The sequence below is a fragment of the Marmota flaviventris genome, chromosome 13 (assembly GCF_047511675.1).
Source record: "Marmota flaviventris isolate mMarFla1 chromosome 13, mMarFla1.hap1, whole genome shotgun sequence".
Taxonomy (NCBI): Eukaryota; Metazoa; Chordata; class Mammalia; order Rodentia; family Sciuridae; genus Marmota; species Marmota flaviventris.
In genome coordinates, this window is record NC_092510.1 from 71434367 (window position 1) to 71458622 (window position 24256).

The window sequence follows — 24256 nt, forward strand, 5'->3', positions numbered from 1 at the left end:
GACCATGAATTAATAGAGTGAACGCCTGATTACACAGGCCCCTCACCTTGTCTCGGTCGTTGGCTGAATATCACCCCTCCTAGAGTCATCCTGATCCTGACCTTCACCCCAAACTTGATGGCAAATCTCCTTCCCCCAAAACTCGATGGCGACGCTCCTCTCTCACTCCTCCAGAATTCTGAACAGAGCTGGGTGGTGTGGCACACGCCTCTAATCCCAGCGATTCGGGAGGCTGAGACAGGAGGATCGCAAATTCAAGGCCAGCCTTAGTTTTGCTTAAAAACCCTTGGCAATTTAGTGAGACCCTGTCTGAAAAAGGAAAGGCTGGGATGTAGCTCAGTGGTAAAGTGCCTTGGGCTCAATCCCCAGCACCAAAAATGAAAATAGGATTCAGAAAGGGGCTCTGACTACTCAGACGTGGGCAAGGTGGCCGGCTCGGGTTGCCCGCCCTTGGGAGTCAAGGCTGTCCTGCTGGGCGCCCAGGCCTCTGCCTCCCCCAGCTTCTCACGGAGCCTTCCTGTCTCCCCAGCAGAACGGACGCCCGTCTCGGCTGCCTCTCCTGGGTGAGGGCTTCATCCACAGTGGTCTCTGCCAACCTGGGGCCAGGCTCTGGTGTCAACCATAAATCCTGGGCACAGAGTGTCTTTATTTTGGCCACCCAGAGGCCAGTAACAGGTCTAAAGTGACACAGTAAAACCAGGGAGCTAGAAACGAGGGTCCCAGTCCACAGGGCTAGTCTCCCTCCTTCCTTCAAAGTGAACAAGGAGGCCGACCCTGTCCCTGTCACCTGGGGTTGTGGAGGGTTCCTGGAGCACAGGACATTGCAGGACGACAGAGACGAGTTGGTCACTCCACCACATGTAACCACCCTGTTACGTCCCCAAGAGCCCTGACTTTGAAAGCCTTGCCAATGAAAGAGAAAGTTCTAGAATTGGTTTCCTAGCTGGGCGTGGTGGCCCACGTCTGCAATCCCTTTACTTGGGAGGTTGGGGCAGGAGGGTCACAAGTTCAAAGCCAGCCTGTGCAACTTAGTGAGACCCTGTCCTAAAATAAAAAGGGCTGGGATGTGGTGGAGGGCTGGCCTCGCATGCACCAAGCCCTGAGTCCAACCCCAGCCTGTGAAACCAGACAAAACGGAAACCAACATCCTGAACCACAGATCAGAGCATTCCAAACCCTAAATGCTCAAGCAGGTTCGCACAGGGTGGATCCAATCATCAAGCCTCCAGGGTCCTCATTCTGTGTCACGCCCTAGGCTGGGGGCAGGTCTGGAGGGTCAGATGATCAATTCTGTCACTGCTGTCCACCTGTTGACCCCTCTCGGGGAAATGGCCAAGTGCAGGGAGAGAGGGGATGGTGGGACCTGGAGGACTGGGGCCTTGGGTGGTTTGCCAGATTTGCACATCAGAATCATTTAAACGGCAACGCTGGCTGTGGGGCCAGAGCCAGCACTCCTGCAGCTTCCGGGGGATCCCAAGTGCATTAGGCTAAAGGAACATAAACTTCTAATGGAGCAATGGGGTGGCTCTTAAGGGGGGTCCCCCTCGGGCATCATCACGGGGCCACCCCTTAGAAGTCCCCACAGCCCGGGGGGGGCGGGACCCTCCTGGGGCGCTGACCCCTCTGGGGTCATCTCTGAGCTGCAGTGTAATGGGTGGGTCGGGCTGGGAACACCTGAACCCAACAGCCAACCTTAGCATCGCTGGAAGAGGTGAGCTCACGGGATGTGCCCCAGAGGGCGAAGCCCCACTGATGAAGTCTCTGCTGTGACCACACACACAGGACACAGAGAAACGGCTCTAAGCACAAGGATGCGGTCGGCCAACTCAGGAAATCCCACCCATCGGGCTGGGCCGTAGCTCAGGGATAGGGGCTGCCCTGCCTGTGCAAGCCCTGGGTTCCAGCACCAGCATCAAAAAAAAAAAAAAAAAGAATCCTTTCCATCAAATTCTGGTTAATAACATTACTTCAAAATGGGCCAAAGAGCTAAGCCTATAAAACTCTTAAAAACAGGGCAAAAGCTTGGTGACGGACTGGGGTATGCTCAGAGGCTGGGCGTTTGCCGGGCATGTGCCAAGCCCTGGGCTGGACCCTCGGCACTGGAAGAACAGAAACTTCAGGACACTGGATTCGGCAGTCATCTCCTAGATAGGACACTTAGGCACAGGCAGCATACAACAGCAGAAGCAGACAAATTGGACTTCGTGTGAATTAGAAACTTCTGTGCATCAAGGATGTTATAAAAGGGTAAATTAGCATCCGATAGAATGGGAGGAAATATCTGCAAATAATGTTGGTTTTTTTTTTCCTTTTTCTTTTTTGGTACTGGGGATTGAACCCGGGGGTATTTAACCACAGAGCCACATCCCCAGCCCCTTTTTACTTTTTATTTAGAGACAGGGTCTTGCTGAGTTGCTGAAGGCCTCACTAAGTTACTGAGGCTGGCTTCAAACCTGCCATCCTCCTGCCTCAGCCTCCTGAGCCGCTGGGATTACAGGCGTGCGCCACCACCCCTGGCCTGCAAATGGCATTTCTGGTAAGGTATTAATATGCAGACTAGACACAGCACTCCTAACACTCAACAACAAAAACCCAACAATCTGAAAAGGGCAAAGGACTGGAAGAGATATTTCTCCAGAGAAGATAGATGCACTAATGACCACTAAGCATGAAATAAGCTCAAGGTCACTAATCATCAGAGAGAAGCAAATCAAAACACAATGAGATGTGGCCACTCACACCCATTAGGACAGCTGCTGTCAAAAAAGCACAAAGTCACGTGCATATCTTTGATGAAGATGTGGAGAAACTGGAACCCTTGGGCACTGTTGGTGGGAACCGGAAACAGCAGAGCCACTGTGGGAAGTAGGCTGCTGGTTCCTCAAAACAACTAAGAATAACATTACCATAGGAGCCAGCAATTCCCCTTCTGGGTGGTTTTTTTTTTTTTAAGTCCTGGAGATTGAACCCAGGGGTGCTTTACCACCCCACCCTTTTAATTCTTTGAGACAGGGTCTCACTAAGTTATTGAGGCTGGCCTCAAACTTGTGATTCTCCTCCCTCAGCCTCCTGACTCGCTAATATTACAGGCCTGCAACACCATGCCCCACAGAAAGAAGGGTTTTGAAGAGCTGTCAGTATACCCTGTTCATAACAGAATTATTGTACTACCTAAAAAGAGGAAGCCAACAGGTGTCCATCAAGGGGTGAAAGGGTAATTAAGCAAGAGCTAGTACAGACATACAGTGGAATATTAATCAGCTGTGAAAAGGAAGGAAATTCCACAACATGCCACAAGATGGACAGACCCTGAGGACATCATGCCAAGTGCAATAAACCAGTCACAAAAAGACCAGCACTACCGAATCCCACTTCCATGAGGTAGTCAAAGTCACAGGGACAGACAGTGGAGTGGTGGCCGGGGTACTGGGGGCGGGGGCGAATGGAGTTATGGCTAAATGGTTCAGAGCTTCTGTTTTACAAGATGGGAAAATTCTGGAGGGTGGTGGTGACAGCTGCACAACGTGAATGTCCCTGATGTCACTGAGCTGCACGCTCGGAATGGCCAACGTGATGTGAGGCAGATGTCACCACAGCAACAGGTGTTTTAAAGATGTGGGTCCCTCAACAGATCCTGATGATCCTGTGGACACTGATGATCCTAAGGAACTGTCCCCCCCCGGGTGGGACAGCAGCACGAGGCTCTCTTAGTCAGCAGCCGGCCTCCCCGAGGTCCTGGGTGCCTGGCTCGGGGAGCGCGTGGCAGGCACACGGTGTGGCCGGGGATGGTCCCTCTGATCTTGTGTGTGTGTCTCTGTGGAAAAGACTGAAGCAAGGAAGAGGCAGGGACCCCAAGGTGGCCCGGGCGCCACAGCCTGACTGCAAGGGTTTGCACACTGGCTCCAGCCTGCTCCGCCCAACACAGAAGGTTCTAGACACACGTGCCCACCAAAGTGAAAACTAATTAAAATTCCACGAGAGGCCGACTGCAGCGACTTGGTCACATCAGCCACGTTTCCCAGCACCCAGCAGCCCCATGTGGTCACGGGGTACAGCACGACTACGGTCCTCACTGCAGCAAGTTCTGCTGGACAGCACCGCTGGGTCACTTCCTGTCTCTGCGACATTCGGTGAGTTACTTAATGCCTGTTTCCTTACCAGGAGCCTCAGGTATGGTGATAAACTACAGAGAACGAACGCCACTTTTCTCACTTACACGTGTTAAGAAGGTTCCACGTGTGAACTCAACCCTCACAGCAGCCCCACAAATACGATACCATTCCATTTTTTTACAGATGAGGAAACTAGGGCACAGAGAGGTTAAGGAGCTTGCCCACCATCACACAGCTGGAACGTGAAGGTGAGCGGTTCAGAGTCAGGACCCCACTTTCCCCTAGGCTGTCCTAAAGATTAAGCAAGGGAGGGAGGCTTGGCACATACTTAGTGCTCAACACGTTAGCTAGCAAGGCTGTTTGTGGTCCTAGTGGTTACAGGACGCTCAGATTGGATTTAGGACATGACCGGTACAGTTATGTGCTGGTGGCCCAACATTTTGGGGGTCAGAGTAAAAAAATCCCAAGTCAGAAAGTGCAAAGTGGTTCACCCCACGTGGCCCCCAGGGCTTGCTACTGGGTGAGGGACAGACCCATGTGGGTCAAGAACTTAGAGGGCCAAGCTAGGCACACCATGGTGCGCACCTGTAATCCCAGCAGCCCAGGAGGCTGAGGCAGGAGGATCTTGAGTTCAAAGCCAGCCTTAGTAACTCAGCGAGACCCTTATCAGACCCTGTCTCAAAATAAAAATAAAAAGGACTGGGGATGTGGCTCAGTGGCTAAGCACCCCAGGTCCAATCCCCAGTACCAAAAAAAGAGGAATTCAGAGGGCCAGGCTGCTCTGTGTGCCTTGGTCCTGGTGGATGAGGACCAGGGGGTGAGGGGTGGGAAGCCCTCTGGCTTCTCCTACAGCACAGCCCAGGCAGGGGCCAGGCACAGCTGCCCAGGACCCTGACTGCCTCAAACGTCACAGTGCAGGCAGAGCCATCTGCGGCCAGCAAAGGACAAGAGTCCGGTCTCCAGGCCTCGCAGGCCTCTGCCCAGCTCCGGCTCCCCCACCCGCCCCCCGGGTCCAGCCCAGGCCTCCTGCAGGCCACAGGAAGCACAGATGCGGCAGCCAGGCAGAGGCTCTTTCTCCCTGATGAGATTAGGCCTCCTCCTGACATCTGACACTGTCCAGGGCCAGCAGCCGGGGCTGGCACCTCCGGGACGGTCTGCTCCCCCGCCAGCTGGCCCCTGCTCCCTACCTCCCCTCAGGCAGGGGTCTGAGTGGCTGCTCTTTCTCCCCCACTGTCCCCAGGCCTCCTGTCTTGTCCTTTGCCCAGGTTCAGAATAAAGCTCTCGGCTGGACCTGGGTTGGAGGCCCGGCCGCCCCCACCTCCCGTCTGCGTCTCCTCACACCCCCCAGCGTCAGGCTTCCCAGGCACCATCTCTGCTCCGCTCCTTCCCTGCCTGGAACCACGCAGGGCAAGTCCTTGGTTGGCACTTAGCTGGGCTCCGCCGCTGCCCCTTCCTCCGCCCACCTCCAGGGGGCCTCTCCAGCCTAGAAGGCCCCACCCTCAGATTCAGGGATGTGGCCCAGGGCAGGGAGAGCGAAGCCCTGGGTTCGAGTCCTGCACCCCCCATTGGTCCCCGCAGCTGAGCGCGTGCATCTTAAAAGGAGTCCTGATGTCTACACCCCGGGGCGGGGGGGGGGTCTGCAAGGGTCAATGAGATTAGGGGGGCAAAACACCTCGTATGCCTGAGCCCTCCGTGGAAGGACGCTCCCCTCCCCCTTCCTTCTCGGCTCCTGGGTTTCCTCTTTGTCCTCCACCTGCCCACCCAGCCAGAGGACAGTCTGCCCCAATGGTCCCCCCTCGTTCCTGGGAATCCGGAGGCAGCCAGCTTGCCTCCCGGCTGGAGCTCTCTCTCACACCACCCCCTCTCCTAGACCCTCCCCTGGGCACTGAAAACCAGGGGCTGGAGCTGTCCTCACAGCAAGCCAGCCGGGCAGCTTGAAGTGTCCTAATTCTGGCACCAATTTGCTCTGTGACTTGGGCACATTTCACACCCTCTCTGGTTTTCCATCCATACATGGGCCATACCCCTGCCCACCTGTTAGGATGAAGATGTGCTGGGGGCTCTGCAGCCTGCAGGTGCCAGACACTCCCGAGACCCCCGGAGCGGCAGAGCTGTCCGCCTGTCAGCTGTTCCTGTCCTTGGAGGGATGGTCCCCTTGCTGTCTGGACCTTCTGGAGACACAGCACAGAACTTCTTCCTGTTTATTCCCCAAATGAAGCTCTGACCAAAACTCCAGGTTTATTGCCCCACAAGCTCCTTATCTGGGAGTTTCGAGCAACAAGGGTCACGGATGGCGGGTGGCAGGGGGTTCCCAGGACTCCAGCAGGAAGCTGAAAACCTGGAGGCTGCACTTCCTGCTCGCGGTCCACTCCCTGGTACAGAATGCCCAGAGCTGTCTTTGAACAGGGAGGGGCACTGAGGCCCAGAGAGGGAGCAGCGGGCAGGGCCAAGGCCCTCGAAACCCCAGCCTGGGGAGGCCACTGGCCACAGCCCTGTGGACCCACCATCTGCCTGTTTCAGGGACTGTCAGCCCAGAGTCAGTCCCACCGGGCTCACCGGAGCCCCCTGAGTCTGGCACCATGGTGGGCACTGTGGGGCAGACACAAGGACAACCCAGACAGGGTCATTTTAAGGGTCTTCAGTGCACAGACAGGTCAGTGGGGAGCCAGCAAGCTCCGTGCAGGGCGAACAGGGCGAGCCACCCAGAGCTGAGCTGCAGCAGGGGAGGGAAGCTGGGTCTGAGGGCCCTTCTGGGAGGGCGCATTTGAGGAAGCCTGAGCCCAGTCGTGCAGCCCGGGCGTCTGGCCATCCGCGGTGTGCAGAGATGGCCCGGGGCTTGCAGTGCGTGGGGTGAGGGTGGGAAGTGGTGTCAGGGCCAGGGCCGGGAGCCACCGCTGGACAGGGGCTGGGCGAGGGCTCTAATGCCAGCCGAGGAGTTGACACTTGAGACAACTGAGGTCATCAGAGTTGGTAACTGGGGCATAACGTGGTCGGCGCTGAAATGAGTTCAGCCCTTGCCATTAACAAGCCTGGGAAGGATTCTCTCTCTTGGGCTTTGGGCTGGGATCAAGGAGGAGATTACAGTGGGTTTTGTTTTGTGCCTGGCTCTGATTGGCTAGAGGTGCTCTGGAGCAGAGTGAGGAGGAGGAGGAGGACTCCGAAGGCTTCCTTGGTTGGCCTCTGGAGGGAAGGCGTGTGCCTGCCCATTACTGGAGTCCCCAGACAGGAGGACCCAGGGCCTGCAGGCTCCTGCAGATGCCGGGCAACACCCACCTCCCAGCCCAGCCCAGCCCACACAGGAGGATGATGGGAAATTCTCTTCTGCTTCTTTCACCTGCTTATTACCATGGAGATAAATGCCGCTGCTCAACTTAATCAATTCCCTGGGGAGGGGCTGCGGCAGCTGGTAGGAAGGAGGGGAGGAAGGAACTCCTCCGGTCGCCAGCCTTCCCAGCCCCCCAAAATCTCTTGCTCAGGCTGAGCCTGCAGGCCAGGGAGGGCAACGGCCCACGAGGATTCTCCTAAAATTGTAAGTGCTGGACGCCAGGGCTTATGAGGATGAGAAGAGCACAGGAGAGGTGTCTGTGGCCCTGTCTGCTGGGACAGAGCCAGCTTCTCATTATACGTCTGCTAACGCTTCACAGCATCGGGTAACACCAGAGACCCGGGGATGGCTGATTACCACCTGGCTCATCAGACCCCACCTACAGCTTCTGATTCAGCAGGTCGGGGCGGGGCCTGAGCATCCGGATTTCTAGCAAGTTCCCAGGTGTCCACCAAGCAGCAGGTACCAGGACCACATCCCGAAAGCCACCGCTGTCCAGCCCTGCGTCTGATTAGCAAAGTCCCTCCTGTTCACGGCTCAGTTTACCCCTCACGACACCCCATTTCACAGATGCAGCTCCAGGCCTCATCTCAGAGTAGCGCAGTCACTTTTCTGAGGTTGTGCATCCTGTAATCAGCTGGGGCCCACAGTCCAGACTCCAGATGCTCAGGAACACACAACCACCTGCTGACTCGGGAGCTCTCAGGCTGATTCTCGGCTCGCTGTCTTTCAAATATTCCCCTCCATAGCTAAACGGCCTGCTCACAGCCTGCACTCAAGAACTGGGTGTCCAGTCCTCCTCCCCGGGGGCTCTGCAGCCCCTCCAGCCACCGCTGGGCATCCCCCGGGTGGACAGTAGGCAGGTGCCTAAGACCTGCGCTGCAGAGGCAGAGAGATCTGGCTACGGATCCAGACTGGCCTGGAGGTCTGGGCTCTGCCTCTCAGCCGCGGTTGTGATGCACCAAGGACCTCACAGAGCCTCAGCCCTGCCATGTAGCAAATTCTCAATAAATGGTAGCAAGCAGTGGGTCCCAGGCCAATGAAGGATCTGGGTGTCTTTTTATTCACGTTTTTATGGCCCTGGGAATTGAACGCAGGGTCTCACACATGCTAGGCAAGCACTTTTACCACTGAACTACTACATCTCCGGCTCTATTTATTTTGAGACAGGGTCTATACTAAGTTGCCCAGGCTGGCCTCACACTTGCGATCCTCCTGCCTCAGCTTCCTGAGTAGCTGGGGTTACAGGTGTGCGCCACTGGGTCTGACTCTGAGTATTTTATTTCATTTTGGTACCAGGGATTTAACCCAGGGGTGCTTAACCACTAAGCCACATCACCCACCCTTTTCTATATTTTATTTAGAGACGGGGCCCCTGATTGCTTACTCCCCCACCTGAGTACTCTGGGGAGATGAGGAGCCTGCCCCTGAGGTGACCTTCCCCCAGGCCCAGGCAGAGGGGTGGCCCTTCCCACCGACTTCCCTCTGGGTGAAGGAAGGGGTTCAGCTCCAGTCACCTCCACCCCAACTTACTGTGTGACCCTGCACACGTCAGCACCCCTTTCGGGACCCCCTACCCCCAAGCAATAGAATGGGAGTGAGTATCCTGCCTGTGCCCCTCCTCCTGTGGCTGCAGGGACCACGCAGGCCAAAATGCTGGTTTGATTTATGACAGAGTATGTCATAAACCCCCTAGTTGGGAGGCCCCCCTGCTGGGCTCCAACCAGTAACCTGCACACATCTGCAGAGACCTTGGGTTTTCTCATCTGCACACCAGGGGATGGTGACAGTGAATGAGTTAACACCTTCGAGCGCTGGAACCCTGCCCGGCACAGGGTAAGCTCCAACTGCATACCTGTTAAATAACAAAACTCAAAACAAGGACATAACGGTGACTTCTCCTGGGTACCCACGGTGAGCTGGGCCTGCCTGAAACTCCTCACTGTGCGCCCAGGTTGCAGGAACATTGAGCAAAATGACCGTGGGCTCTGAGCAGGGCTTAGACTGCAGCAGGGTCTATGGTCAATTATTTCCCATCAAAGCAGCTGAAGATTGGGGGTGGGGGTCATCCACCCCCAGAGGCACCAACTCCCCCTTAACTAGAGGAAAACAGAGAAAGCCCATGCCCACCTCCAGCGATCAGTGCTGACCCCACTGCTGAAGCCCAATTCTTACTGAATCTAATTTTCCCTCAGACTCTCTTATCCTCTCTCTCAAACTCTTACCTGGGAGCAAAAACCAGATACAATATCCAGGAGTTGCCCAGGGTCAGGGACCCAGGTGGGCACCTTGCCCCCGTTTTTATACCTTTCTATCTTAACAGTCAGAGTTGGGCTAGTGATGGGAACCCACCCCTTTTGGGGAAGAAGGGCCCAAGTGCTGAACTGCTTCCCCTTCCGATCTCCCCACTGCCTCATCTCTCAGCTTCTGCCCCGTAACAGCCTTTTGCACACTGACCCTGACCTTGGGTTCCGGGCATGGCTCTGCCCGAGGATGGGGTATTTCTCGTGGGACTCAGTTTCCCTCTCCTCCCCGTCTGGCTGCCTTCCCACAGTGCGCCAAGCTATGCCCACCTCATCCAGATCCCAGAGCACACTCAAGCCCTCTGGGCTGAGGACCACTCAGCAGAGCCGGTTCCCAAAAGGACAGCAGCTGCCACCCTTCAGAACAGTAGCTCTCCAGCCCCCGAGAGGCGGTGGAGTGAGCGTGCCCAGGACAGAACCAGGGACAAGACCCAGGTCTCCAGCCTGGGCGTCCGGGGGCCTCTGAGACACAGAACACAGTTTCCTTTCATCCTGTGCCTGGATACGGTACCAAATATTTTGCTCCTTATCTGTGTTGCTGTAAGAGTGGAAGCTTGTTTGTGGAGGGCCAAATTCCAAGGGTGGCCAGGAGAAGAAGAAAGGCCTTGGAACTGTGAGGTTGGGGCCCTCCCCAGGTTCAGGCCTTAGAAAGGTCAACCACTTCCCCAGAGGGTGGCTTGGGCTGGAAAGGTGGGGCTCTGGAGGGTCAGGAGAGAGGGCAGACCCCAGGTCTCTTCCTCTGCTTCACAGTCCTCCGCTGGACACGGGCAGAAAGGCGAAGCCCTACCCCAGCAGAACCGAGCCGGGCCACCCTCAAAGAAGAAACCAGGAGCCGAGAGCAGGGAGCTCTGACTGAACGCCTCTGATCATTTGCTCCTTCCAAAGGGAAAATGAATCGGGCTTGCCAGCCCCCGCCCCCACAATATTCCATATTATCTACCAGTGACGCCATCAGTAGTCTCAAGACACAAGTGAGACCTCACCATTATCCAGAGGACTGTCAACCTGTATGTCAAAGAGCGTCCCCCCAACCCCCCCACCAAAAGCGAAATCTCGGGTTGGCTTCTCATCAGACCTTTCTCCTGTCTGGTGGCCAGTGAAGACCAGGGTCCACTCTCGAGGATGCCTGTCCTCAGGTGCCACACGATCGGGACGACCAACCCACAGGTTTTCAGCAGGAATCTTTCAGAAACCCTCGTCCACTTTGTGAGGGATAGTGAGGAGTGGTCAGTTAATCTGTGGGTCCAACCTGGGTCAGTTAGTCTGGATTCACCTGGATGAATTAACCCAGGATGGGGGCAGGGAGTCCTTGTCACCTTCCTCTCTCCCCAGAGACTTCTGGACCACATGAGATATGGCTGCCTGACACCTTCACAGGGACAGTGACAGTCAGTGTGTCCACACCTGACCAACCTGAGACACGGAGTTCTTTCCTTGTTTGTGGGGGTCACATGGTGCCTGCCCCCTAGACAGCATACCTCACCCTGGGAGCCCCAGGAATAGACAGTGGGAATGTTCAAGCTGCAATAGATGGGAGACACCCACCCGTCTACCTGTCACTTCACAGGAAGGGCAAGGACCCCAGAACGGTGCTACTTGTCCACGGTCACCTGGCTGGGCAATGCTGGGCTGCGAGCAGTGGTGCATTTTGTAATCCCAGCAACTTGGAAGGCTGAGGCAGGAGGATGGCAGAGTTCAAAGCCAGCCTCAGCAACTCAGTGAGGCCCTCAGCAACTCAGTGAGGCAGGGGACATGGGATGTGGCCCAGTGGTTAAATGCCCCTGGATTCAATCTCTGGTACAAACAAACAAACAAAAAACCCATTCTGGATGCAAAAGCAGGCAGCCCCCTGGGCCCTGGCCGGCTCTGTGCCTCTCCCTCTGGCTCTCTGAGGAGCCTCTGCTTCCTCATCTGCAAAATGGGGACTAGTCAAACCCAGCTCTTGGGCTGCCGCTTGTCTGTCCTCAGTTCCCAGTGACATCTGAGGTGTAGGAAGTGACCCTTCCTTATACTCTGCAGGGTTCTGCTTGGGGGCCTGAGATCTGGGTGGTCAGTGGACCCTACAGGACTTAGCACCCCTGTAGTTTAGGGGTCCTGGGGTGCCCACTCAGGCTTGTGAAGGGCACTGCGGACCAGCCAGGATCCAGGGGTTGCCCCGTGGCCTTTTCACCTTGTACCCGAACCCGGCCCATCACTAACCCTATCCTCCAGCTCTCTCAGCCCGTCCACCTAGCTCCACCCCCACGGCTGGGACCACTGCGTCTTATTTGGTCACTGGGTCTTAGTCATCAAGCCTCTTGCCCCAGATCTTTTCAAAATATGAAAATCTGAGCAAACCACTTCCTGGCCATGGCTCTACTTCTCCAGCCTGGCCTGTTGCCAGGGATCTGAGCTACAGACACATGATGCTTTTAATTCCTCAAAGGTCCCCTTCCCCCAGCCCCAGGGCCTTTGCACAGGCTATTTATTCTATCAAATGCCCCATCCCCCAGCCTCACCTGCTCACTCCCTACTCATCCTTCAGAGCTCAGCTCAACACTTCCTTCATCAGCGCAGCCTTCTCTTCTGACCCTGGGCTAAGCATCTACTTTGCGATCTTCACTCCCTCTCTGCCCCAGGGTTTGTAGGACTAGACAATTCCTATCCAAGTCCCCTCTGGCCTGTGAGCCCGTGAAGGCAGCGTCTGCTCTGCTCTGCTCTGCTCTGTACCCCTAGCACTGGGGCGTGCACTTCACATGCAGAAAGTGATCAATACAGGAACAAAGGTCCTATTCAAAAAGCCAAATTGAAAAATAGCGTTTTGGGGATTGAATGAATGGGCCGGTGGGGGCAAGGTTCCAGGATGGATGTGTGGGGTGGATCCCTGTGGCCTTCCTCCAGGGTGGGCCAGAGGCCAAGCCACTCCTGGGACTGCTCAGAACAGAAGCTGGTGAGGGCCTAGGAGCCCTGGGCTCCTTCCTGCCTGATGTTATCTCCCACCCTCCTCAGGCTCCTGCACCTGCCACTTGCCCTCCAGGCCACCAGAGCATATCTGAACTGGAACGGCCTCCTCTGCCGTGTGAGCATCTCTTTTTCCAAGGGCCGAAAGTCAAGCATTTGGTGTGTGTGTGGGGGAGCTCGGGGTGAGGTGGGATGAGGAAGAAGAGGTGGAATCTAGTGAGAACAGGTTCAAATCCCAGCCTGGCCTCTTGAGGGCTGTGTAGCCCTTTGAAAGTCACTTAACCTCTCTGGGCCCCTGCTTTCACACTTGTAAAAAGAGAACAAGAATCTCTAACTAGGAGGCTGCTGTGAGGATAAAGTGTGGGAATCCACCTCAGCGTCTAGGTGGGACCTACCACGTGTCATGTGATTCCAAAACACAGTTTTTCCATCTTGGCATTTCTGAAAATTGGGATGTGACTTAAAATTCTCTCTTTTTTCCTGCTTAATGGATTATAAAATAATGGATGGAACCCAACCTTCAATGAACGGTGGCGGCCGCTTAGTCTCTTTACTTCCTCTGCAGAGACCAGAGGCTCAGGCCCCTGCCCAGGCTGGTGCCCACCTGGGTCTGCCCAGTCCAACTCCAGCAGGACACCTGCCTTCTTGCTCTTATGGATGCCGAGGGCCCGGGCGTTCTGCTGACGACGCTCTGGATGCAGCCCACCTAAACCCGGACCTTGTTGTGAGAAGAGCCCTGGACCCAGCCCGAGACCCCAGAGACCTCTCCTCCAGGGGGCTCCTTCATCAAGCCACTCGGGCTCTGCTCCCAGTGTTCTGAGGATGCCATCCGGGGCTCACCCAGGTCCTCCCACCTCCTTCACCTCCAGCCTGGCGATGTCAGGCCAGGCCGGCCCGAGCACCACGCCACCTGCCCTTCAGCTGGCTGTGACCTATGCTGCGCGTATACATCGTGCCCAATTCTTCATCAGGGCTGTGGCTCAGCGGCAGAGCACTGGCCTGGCATGTGTGAGGCCCTGGGTTCGATTCTGGGTACCGCATACCAATCAATGAATAAAATAAGGGTTCATCAACATCTAAAAATAAATAAATAAGAAATACGACGTCTACTGTGTCTAAAATTCCAAAACATAGACAGGACTGAGGAAAACACCTGCCGATAACCAGCTTGATACTGGAACATTTTTTTTTTCTATATTCACATGTGCATAATAAGTATATTTTTTTCCCATATTTGAATCCAAACAGGCTCATGACACACATTCTTCTCTTTTACTGCCTTTTCCAGTTAACCGGACACCTGGGACCTCTCTTTAGGTCCCCTATGACCTGTGTTCCCTCCCTCCACCTGACCTGACCCCACAGCCCCCTTCAGGCGGGTCTCGGAGGCAGGGCAGGGCCTGGACGGTGTCATGGACACTGCCCCCCATCCCTAGCAGATCTGTGATCTGTCACTGGATCTCAACCTGGTCCCTTCAAGCAAGGCCACACCCTGGCTCAGAAATACTCTGGAGCTCTTAAATCAAAGGTTGTGATGTCAGAGGCGGGTGTCTGTCCCTGTACATTTGGTTGTAGGCCTTTCACAACAGATCAGAAGTCCTCCCGCCCCAGATGCTGGCCTGGTATTTCCCTCCCCCCATCCTCAAGGGCTTCAGAAATCACGACAATGAACAGGTGCCTGGCATTTTACAGCTCATAAAAATGCTTCCATGCCCTTTATCCAGGTTTAAGCCCTACGACAACCCGATCAGTTAGGTAGAGCAGGTATGCATTATCCCCACTTTACAGAGGAAGAGACTGAAGGTCAGGGAGGTGGAGTGATTTACCCAATGTCTGTCCATGTTTTCCTCCCCTCCATACGGTCTGACTACAAATCCCACAAACAACCCCAGGCATCGCATTCTGCAGGGACCCTTCCTGGCCCCCTGGCCCCAGGCTAAATGTTTCCCTGCGGTGACTACAGCTCCCCAGTGAGCCCTTGAGGGCTGGGGACAGGTCCGGCTTACCTACACCCACCCTCTGGAGCAGAGAGAAACCTCGATGTGGGTCACTGGGTAAAGATCACGATCGTCAGTAAGGCTGGAAGTACTCTCCCCTTTACCATGTTATAGATGAGGACACCAAGGCCTAAAGAAGGGGCAGGACTTGCCAAGGGAGCAGGCTGGTGGCAGGGCGGGGTCTCCTTCCTTAGCAGGCTGGGTCCTTTTGTTCCGCTGGGTCCCTTCTGGTCTGCAATTTTGGACTCCAAATCTCTGCTTGAGGTTCATTTCTGTCTCCTCTTGCACTGGCCGGGCCCTACCTGGTGCAGCCAGGTGTGGTGGAGGGAGGTTGGCAGGAGGCTCTGTCTGCGGCGGGCTCAGTCCCCCAGCCAGGACACCTGGGGCAGCCTCAGGAACAGCCACAGGAGCTGACCGTCTGCTGAGCGCCGCCCTGGGCCACACCCAGGCAAAGCACTCACATCTCACTCCGGCCTGTGGCTGCCGCCATTATGATGCCACTGTGCAGGGAGGCAGGGGAGACTGGCCCAGGGCCACTAGGGCTGAGCTGCATCCCTGGCACAGGCAGCCCCAGGAGTTGGCTGGCACAGAAGCCAGAAATAAATGCACAGTCAGAGTACAGGAGACATCTCCCAGGGGCCAGTGGCCTTGGCAAAGGCCCAGACACTCCCTCCCCTTCACCTGGCCACCTCCCAGGGCTGGCTGAGGGCTAAGACTCTGGGGCTCAGGGAATCCAGGCTGCCCTGCAGTCCCCAGCACTCCCTGTGGGCAGCCACCTGCAAACCGTGGGCTGGAGGCCAGGATGGACGCAGCCGTCACTCAATCTTGAACAAGTGCTCAGCTCCTAATTTCTTCTTATGGGATTTGACTAGGTGACAGGTACTGGGCAAGGCTCTGCCTTCCACGGGCCTCACCTTCCCTTCCTGGGGAATCATGCTGGGAGTGGGACGGGGGGAGGTGACCTTCTGGGGTTCGCCTCCAGTCAATAAAGCACAGCGTTGGAAATCCTGGACACTAGGGGCAGATGACATGGGTGCAACAATGAGCCCCTGGACAGGCCACCCAGCCGGGGGACTCATCTGTAAAATGGGGACAATAGTAGAAAAAAGACTGAAAGTAAACACTTTCAGTGTTTATATTGTCTGGAATGAGAAAAGATCTGGGAAATTTATTTTGTCTGTTTTCTTATTCTTTTCTAAAAAGTCTCCATTATCATGAAGGATTGATAGTCGGAAAAAAACAAATGTACTTTCTTTAAGTTAACTTTATTGAGATACAATTTATATACAACATAATACACCCGTTTAAAGAGGGAAGAGTAATAAATAATAGTATATTCCCTGTGCGTTGCATGGGGATGGTGGGTTAAAATCTGAAGACTTCTTGGAGCAGAAGTGTTAATAGGAATTTAAGGAGCCCTGAGCCAGCCTGCTGTCCCCTCTTCCTCCCCAGCCCACCTTGGCCCCCCAGCTGCTCCCCTAGGACAGATGCAGCAGATCCCCTGTCCCCAGGATCACGACCCAAGCCCACGCTCACCACTCTGGGCTGGACTATGTCCACAGCCTCTCTCTGCATCCTGCCTCCGTTCATTAGGGGCTGTGACAAAACGCCATAAACGGGTGACTTGTAAACAACAGAAATGCATTTCTCAGAGTTCTGGAGGCTGAAGTCAAGACAAGACGGCAGGCTCTGTGTCTGGCCGGGGCCTGCCTCCTGGTCACAGAGGATGCCATCTTCACGTGGCAAAGGGGTGAGGGTCTCCCAGGGCCTCTTTTATAAAGGCACTAACCCCATCACGAGGCCCTTCTTGACCTAACACCTCCCCAAGGTCCCATTCCCTGGCACTGCCACCTTGGGCTCGGGATTCCAACACAAGTTTTAGAGGGATGCAAACACCCAGAACCCAGCAACCTCAGAGGAATCGCACTAAGCGTGGCCATGCCCCCGCCTTATTCAAAAGCCTGCCATGGCTCCCCATTGCCCTGGACCAAAAGCCCTAGCTTCTGTGAGACCGTTTCGGCAAGTTACTTAACCTCTCTGTACCTGTTTTCTTAACTGAAAAGGAGGGATAAAAATAGTGCCTCCCTCAGAAACCTGTAGGATTCCATGCTGAACATGGGGCGGGGTTCCCGCGATCTTTAACCACAGCCTCTCTGACCTGGCCTCCCTCCCTCCCTCCCTCTGGTCTCATCTGCCCTTCTTTGAACGAGTCAAGCATGGTCCTAGCTCATGGTCCTTTGGCACTGGCTCTTCTCTCCACTGGCAGGCTGCTCCCCCAGAAATTAGTCCAGCTCACTCCAGCAAGCCTTCGCCCCAAGGGCACCTTCTCAATGAGCCCCCAGACCACCCTGTTGAAAACCACAGTGGACGCTCGGCCCTGCTCCGTCTCATTTCCCCGGCTCTAGGAACCATGGTTCTTTGCTGCCTCTTCTCCCTGTCTGATCTTAACCTCCTTCAGGGAAGATCTTTGCTGGTCTGTTTTGTTTACCTTCGCCCCTAACCCCAGCACCTAGAAAATTCCTAGCACAATGGAGGTGCCTAATAAGTATTGGCCTGAATGACTCAAGGGGTGGTGGGAAGCCCTTGGGACAGAAACAGGCAGGGAGGTGCTCCATGAGTGGACATCACCATCCTCAATGTCATCATTGATCCCTGGAGCAGGCTCCCAGGCCCCTCCTCCTCGACTTCTCCCAGCTCATAATCACACCTTCCCAGTCCCCGCCGCACCCTGCGCATCTCCCAATTATAGTAAGGAACGGTGATTACATCTTTAATTATATCTTTTTCCACTTAGGCTGAATCAAGTGAAATTGCTATTTTTTTTTTTTTTTTGTAAGATATTGTCTGGTTCACATCGTTTATAACCCAATAGGCTTCTCACAGCACCTCAGGGCCCGGCACAGGGGACACCTGAAAAATGTTTGCCCATCGGAGTGAGGTCACTTGGCCCTCCAGACCCGGCAGGATGGCAAAGCTTTTCCTGCACCAGCTACAGATAGAAAACGACAGAGGGAGCGTCTGCATTATCCCGTGTCTTCCTGAGAAAGGCACCCGCTCTACCCAAGCTCTGGCCATTAGAAAGCAGCAAAAGTGTCAGGCATGGTGGCCCACACCTGCAATCCCAGTGGCTCAGGAGGCTGAGGCAGGAGAATTGCAAGTTCAAAGCCAGCCTCAGCAACTTAGCAATTCAGGGAGACCCTGTCTCTAAATAAATGAAAAGGGCTGGGGATGTGGCTCAGTGGTTAAGTGCCCCTCAGTTCAATTCCTGGAACCAAGAGGGAGAGAGAGAGAGAGAGAGAGAGAGAGAGAGAGAGAGAGAGAGTTAGTTAGTTTAAGGCTGAAACCCCTAGCTGTCCACTCTAAGGGAATCCATTTGACGATGGGGGAGGGGGGGCTGGGCTGTCCCTGGCTGCCACCTGCTCACTGCTCCCTTCAGTAACAGGCCCTGCTACAGGTCTTCACTAAGTCTAACTCCTGGGTTGCCAAAGCTGAAACAAATCCAACCACCGCTAGGTCTACGCCCATTGCACAGCTGGGAGAAACGAGGTCCAGGGAGGGGCAGGGACTGACTGAGCCAAGGTTAGCGGGCCCAGGAGAGGGAGAGCCCACGCTGGAATCTACCTCACTGACTTTAGTATCATGGCCTTTCTTCTGGATGACACTGCTCCGCCACCCAGTCTCTGGTAAGGCCAGCTTTTACTCTTGCTACTTTTTAAGGTGTCTTTTTCAAAGGAAATGTTTAGGAAGCCTCAGATGATCTATGGGGAGTGGCTTCACCACAGGACAGCTTCTTACAGATAACAGCACCACCTCTGTCTCTCTCTAGTTCCTTCCTTTAGGGTAAAGTCCCTAAAGTAGAAGCCTAGGAACAAAGGGCAGGCAGGATCATTTTCAAGGACTTTTCTAACAGGCTGCCCGTCAACCCACAAGACCAAATGCCACAGGTGGCTCTACAACCTTATGGGCACAGCTATCCTTTTATATTTCTTTTGCTAATTTAAATTGTTTGTTTGTTTGCTTGTTTGTTTTAAAAGATACACTCTAGTTTTGAAATTAGGATCCCTGGACTAAGTGGAAGGTTTGTTGTAAAACTTCAACCAGTGACATCCCCTCCAGGGACAGGGGACACTCATCTTTAAAATAAAGGGGTTGAATGAGATGGTTCCTTAAGGCCCCTTTCAGGTGTGATATTCCATGGTACATTTAAAAGGTATTAGTATACAGCTGGGCGTGGTGGCGCACACCTGCAATCCCGCCTTGCCATTCAGGGGGGATGAGGCAGGAGGATCACAAGTTCAAGGCCATCTGGGCAATCCAGTTAGACCCTGTTTCAAAATAAAAAGGAAAAAGGTCTGGATATGTAGCTCAGTGGTAGAGAGTCCCTGGGTCCAATCCTTAGTACCAAAAATAAATAAACTAAATAAAAAATAAGTAAAAAGAATTAGTATGGAATGACTTTTTAACAACCAGAATCTGCCATGCTTCAAAATCAGGACGAAATGGCTTGAACCAGCTGGGCAGGAAAACAGGACCCAGATAAACATTTGCGTAGAGAAGACAGGAGACTTAGGTAGCACTTAGGCCCGTGGGTTAGGGGAAGGCTCCTGGGACGGCATGTATACTTAGTCTGCTTTTACGAGGGGATAATAACACTCATCCGTGGTCCAGCTCCAAGTCCTGGGCAGCTCCATCCGGGCCACAGGGCAAAGTCAGATCACTCCATTTCAGCCCTGGAATCCCACTGCCCCGGAAATATGCCCCCGTCCAGCCTCTGAACACCTGAGGTGACACAGAGCTCACCACCTGCTCAGACGCCCCTCCCTTTTTATGGCCTCAGGACTCCTGGGTGACAGGCAGGTCATGAAGGGGACAGGAGAGACCGGAAGTCTCATTTCCAGAAATTTCTGATTTCTCAGATAAAAGGGTCTGGAGAGGGGTTAGGCTCCTCCTCTCACTCCAGCTTTCTCAAGAGATCACAGGAGGTGCTAGGAACTTCAGGAGGCACCAGTCTCAGAGGGGTCCACACAGAGGGGTCCACACAGCCTGCTGGGGCCAGAGCAGACACCTCAGGGCTCTTCTTGCCTTTGCTCCCTTTGCCTCTGACCAGAGAGGCTGCTCTTCCCCGGGCTGTTCATCCTGGTGATGGGCAGATTTAAGGGATGCGACCACTGCCTCAGGGTGAGGAGGGAGGGGTCAGGTGGTGTCCTTAGACCCCTAGCAAGACCAGCAGGAGGGACAGTGACTGGGAAGCAGATCTCAACTCAGTTTGCAGATAGTGACCTCCCCAACCACAGGAGTGTGCAACAGAGCAGCAAGACCTTGCAGAGGGATATTACAGAGGGGCTGGGCCCATGCCAGAGGTCTACACCCAGAGAGCCTGGAACCACAGCCCCTCTGTCAGGAGCTCTCCCCATCAATCCCACTGTGACATGGCACTCCCTGTGCTGTCACCAGGATTCAGGTGTGGCCCTCGACAGAACTGGGCTCCGACAGACAGCCAGGGCATGGAGGAGTCCATCCTACCCCATTTCCTACATGCAGGTGGGTGTCTGCGTGGGTTTGGTCAGGCAGCTCTGTGGCTGAGTTCCGGCCACCTCCAGCCTCAGACGACGAAGCCAGTCTTGGCACACACTCCGCACGCCCCACCCGCATGCCCAGGCCGGCGCGACAGGGACCTGGGGATGTCTTATCCCCCCACTGTTTCCTGTGCAGAGAAAGTGAGGCCCAATCCGTCATCCAGCCAAGAGAGGGAGGGTCACGACTTGGGTTCAATGGGGCACCCGGGCCACAACAGGGGCCTGTCGGGACCGGCTGGCCGCGCCCAGGGCGAGCCGCCTCGCCACGGGAGGGAGGGGAGGGAGCGGCGGGCGGTGTAGCCCGTGCCCGTGCGGGCCGCAAGTCGTCGGGACCCGCACCTAGGGGCGGCCGCTCCCAACAGCCCGCCAGGGCGAGGGCCACGTTGCGTCCGCTATCTCGATGGGGAAACTGAGCCAAGAAAGGCGCAGGGCTTTGTGCAATGTCACGCGGAGGGGCTGGTAGCCCGGTCCCCGCGCCCCGCCGGGTCCCCCGCGGCGAGCCAAACCCAGCATCCCTCCCTCTCCCGGGGCTGCAGCCGGAGGTGCATCGCGCACGTCCCGCCCGACGCCCCAGCGCGCGGATCGCGGAGGTGCGGCCGGCCGGCCACCGGCGCTGGCCACCCTACCTTGCTGACTGCCGCGCAGGTGGCGGCGGCGGCGGCAGCAGCGTCCGGCTCCTGCTCCGCGCTCCGCGCCACCCGCCGAGTCCCCGCGCGCAGCACCACCGCCTCCCCTGCAGCCCGGCGGGCGGGGCCGGGTGGGCGGGGCGGGGCGGGTCCCGGCCAGGCCCCGCCCCTCGCCCGCCGCGGCCCGCGCTCCGGGTCCCCCGGCTGGTCTCCGGGTGCGCACGCGCCCGAAGCAGGCGCGCACCCCGGCGCGCACACGATGAGGTGCTTGGGGCTGGCTGCCTGAGACCCAGCGGAGGCCGGGGCCGTCAGACCCGCCTGGCTGTCTCCTCGCTTGGTGGCGTGGGCCCAGGGACTCGGCCTCCCGGAGCCTCAGCATCCCCCTTGGCGAAGTGGAGGCAGTAACCGCGTCTGCCTCGGAGGCCGGTTGAGAACTAGATCAGAAGAGCCCTCCGGGTACCCTGCGTGCTCAGAGACCGGCTCAGGGAAGCGCTCCCAGCACCCGGGCTCCTGGAGGGTCCCCCAGGCTCCCCAAGCTGGACCGCCACTGAGCGTCAGGGAGGACTCCTTTCCCCGGTAGCCAGGAGGGGGCGCTGCTGCTCAGTCTGGCCAACTTTGAGCCCCGAGGACGTTAGGCAATGGTGGGGTGGAGATGGGAGGCCCTGCCTTTAATAACACTACCTCACACTTACTGAACCAGCATGTGATGTGCGTTACCTATCATACACCCCTGTGAGCTTGATACTCTTACCTGTTTTACAGATAAGGAAGCTGAGGCTCAGAGAGGTGAGATACCTAGCTTAAGATCACACACCACCTCTCTTGAGAACAACTCTTGTGCAGTAGGGCATCCTGAAGGCCTAGAACAGTGCCTGGCACATAGTAGGCACTCAATACGTGATTGTTGAATGAATAGGAAAGTAAGCTATGCTACTTTACGTACGTTGTTACTTTTGACCCTATCAACCTTTTTATTTAGCCATTGTTACTCCCATTTCATAGGTAAGAAAATTGAGACTTAGAATGGCCAAGTACTTGGTGGGGGTGGGGGGTGGGGCTATCAATGATCCTAAACAGCCAGGGCCAAGGCCTGCAGCTCAGGCTTTGAACTCAGATCACCAGGCCACTCCCCTGCCCAGAGCTGGAGGGGTTCTCCTCAAGCTCAGTGTCTAGAACCTTTCCCAGGCTGAGATTGTGAATGTCTTAATTGCCTCAGGGCCTGGGCAGTGTCTGGTGCCCCTCCTCTCCTTCCCTTAGTGCTGCCTTCCTGCCCAGCCTCCCAGAATGCGCTGTGGATGTGCCCTTCCAGCCTGCATCAGCCTCTCTCCAGCCTGTGCCCGGGTGGATGGTGGCCTGGACTGTTTGGGGACAGGCTGGTTTAATGGGGACCTCTCTGAGGACTGTTGCATATTGACCATAAGCCAGAGAGGAGGCCTGTGCAAGACACGACCTGGGACCCTTCCTAGGGTTGCTGTGGGGTGGGATGCAAAAGGGGGGCCTTTTTCTGCTCCCTCTCCTGGTCTAGGCATGGAAGGCGGCTTGGCCGCCCCCTGAATCGCATACTTGGGGAAACTAAGGCCTGAGCGAGCCTTGACCTACCAGGGGCCTGCCTGGTGGGAATACCACAGAGGGTGGCTGACTCCAAAGCCAGCACCTTCCTCTGGAACTTGGTGCTGACGGGGAGAGGCCAGGAGCCCTCTCCTCCCAGGGTGTCCATAATGGCCAGGGTGTCCTCACTGTCCACTACCAGTGTGGGACCAGGACAGGTGTGTGTGTGTGTGTGTGTGTGTGTGTGTGTGTCAAGGTGGGGGAGCTCTTCATCTGTCTGCTCTCATAGAGCTTCCTGTGCAGTGTGGCCCTGCATCCACGGAGGAGGGAGCTGAGAAAATGAGATGTCAGCACCTGGAGCGAGGTTCTGATGGGGGATGGAAGCCCTGAACAGGGGCCATCTGGATCTGTGAGGGAGTGCACGCCTCCCACTTTGGGAGTCCCCCAGGCCCTTCCTCCTCCTTTGTTCAGAGGTTCCCCAGGGCTCTTTTCCCTCCCTTGGAGAATGGGGCCTGCCCTTCAGCCTGCTGGGGGCTGAGGGTCTGGGGGAGGGATGCTTGGAAAGTCCACCCCTGGGGAAGGAAGGAGGGGCTCTGGGGGATCTGATCCTCCAGACCTGGAAGGCAGCAGCCCCTGGGGAAGGGGAGACAGCTGTGGTGCAGGGCCCGGAACCTGACACCAGGGGTGGGCCCAGGCGCCCTCCAGGAAGAGCAGGGGGAGGGGAGCAGGGGCAGCAGGCTCAGACACGCTGGGGTGGGGACCTGTCTGCTGCATCCTCACTGTCCTATGGGTGTCTGCTCCCTATGCTTGTCTCTGATTAAGGGACAGCGCCACAATTCCAGCTTGGGATAACAATTTGGAAGCTCCTTCTCCTTTCCCCCTTGCTCAGCAAGCCCCATAGTGTGTCCACATGAGGCCAGAGGCCAGGCCAGTCCAGTCCCCCAGTCCTGTCCTTGTGAGAGGTGTTCTAGGTCCCATAGAAGGCAGGTAAGTGGGCAGGGGCCCTCCTTGGCTGCAGTCAGGGCCTCCGGGACCTAGCGAGGCTGTGTGACTTGGACAGGTTAGTCGGCATCTCTGTGCCCCATCACCTGAGCTTGGACTGGGTGAGTAGGTGCTGCAGAACAGGAAGTTCTCAATCCCAGCACCCCTCCCCAGGGCTGAAGGAAGTAGCCGGTCCTCACTGTCCAGGGGTCTGGATGCTCCCAGTGTATTGGACCACCCAGGCTCCACAACAACCTGCGTCTAGGGTCTAGAACCCACGTTGTTTTAAAATTTGTTTTTGTTTTGTGTGGTAATTCAGATGGAACCCAGGACCTTGGGCATGCTGGGCAAGTGCTCTGCCACTGAGTCACATTCCCAGCCCCCAATTTAAAAAAATCTACACAGGGGATTCTAAGATGCAGCCAGAAAGGAAACAGGCGACAGAGCTGGCCCAATGCAGAGCACACCCACCTTTCCAGGCTGGGAGAAGAGCTGGGGCTCCCAGCTCTGTGCAGAGCCCCAACTCCGATGGGAGTGGAAAGGGGAGGTTTGGAGGGGGAAATGGGAAAGCAGAGGGATGGAGGACAAGAGGGAGCAGCAGCCCTCCGCCTGATCAGTGGGTTTTTTTGGGGGGTGTGGGGTTTTTGGGGGGGTACCATGGATTGAACCCAGGGGTGCTTGACTACTGAGTCACATCCCCAGCCCTTTTCTATTTTTTATTTAGAGACAGGGTCTTGCTGAATTGTTCAGGGCTTCACTAAGTTGCTGAGGCTGACTTTGAACTCCTGATCCTCCTGCCTCAGCCTCCCAAGCTGCTGAGATCACAGGCGTGCGCTGCCGTGCCCTGC

At 55.9% G+C, this 24256-nt stretch overlaps 1 protein-coding gene and 1 long non-coding RNA gene across 2 annotated transcripts in view; one reads left to right on the top strand and one right to left on the bottom strand.

The window, feature by feature from the left end:
- Coro2a (coronin 2A) overlaps positions 1-20964 on the bottom strand; it is a 61279-nt gene extending 40315 nt beyond the window's left edge. Inside the window, exon 1 of the mRNA XM_027930884.2 lies at positions 20880-20964. The gene's annotated coding sequence lies outside the window, so the exon portion shown is untranslated. The remainder of the gene's footprint in view (positions 1-20879) is intronic.
- Positions 7047-8459, top strand: LOC139701524 (uncharacterized). Its single transcript, XR_011704048.1, has 2 exons — positions 7047-7899; positions 8008-8459. It is a non-coding gene; the product is annotated as an uncharacterized lncRNA (long non-coding RNA).
- Positions 20965-24256: the final 3292 nt, after the last annotated feature.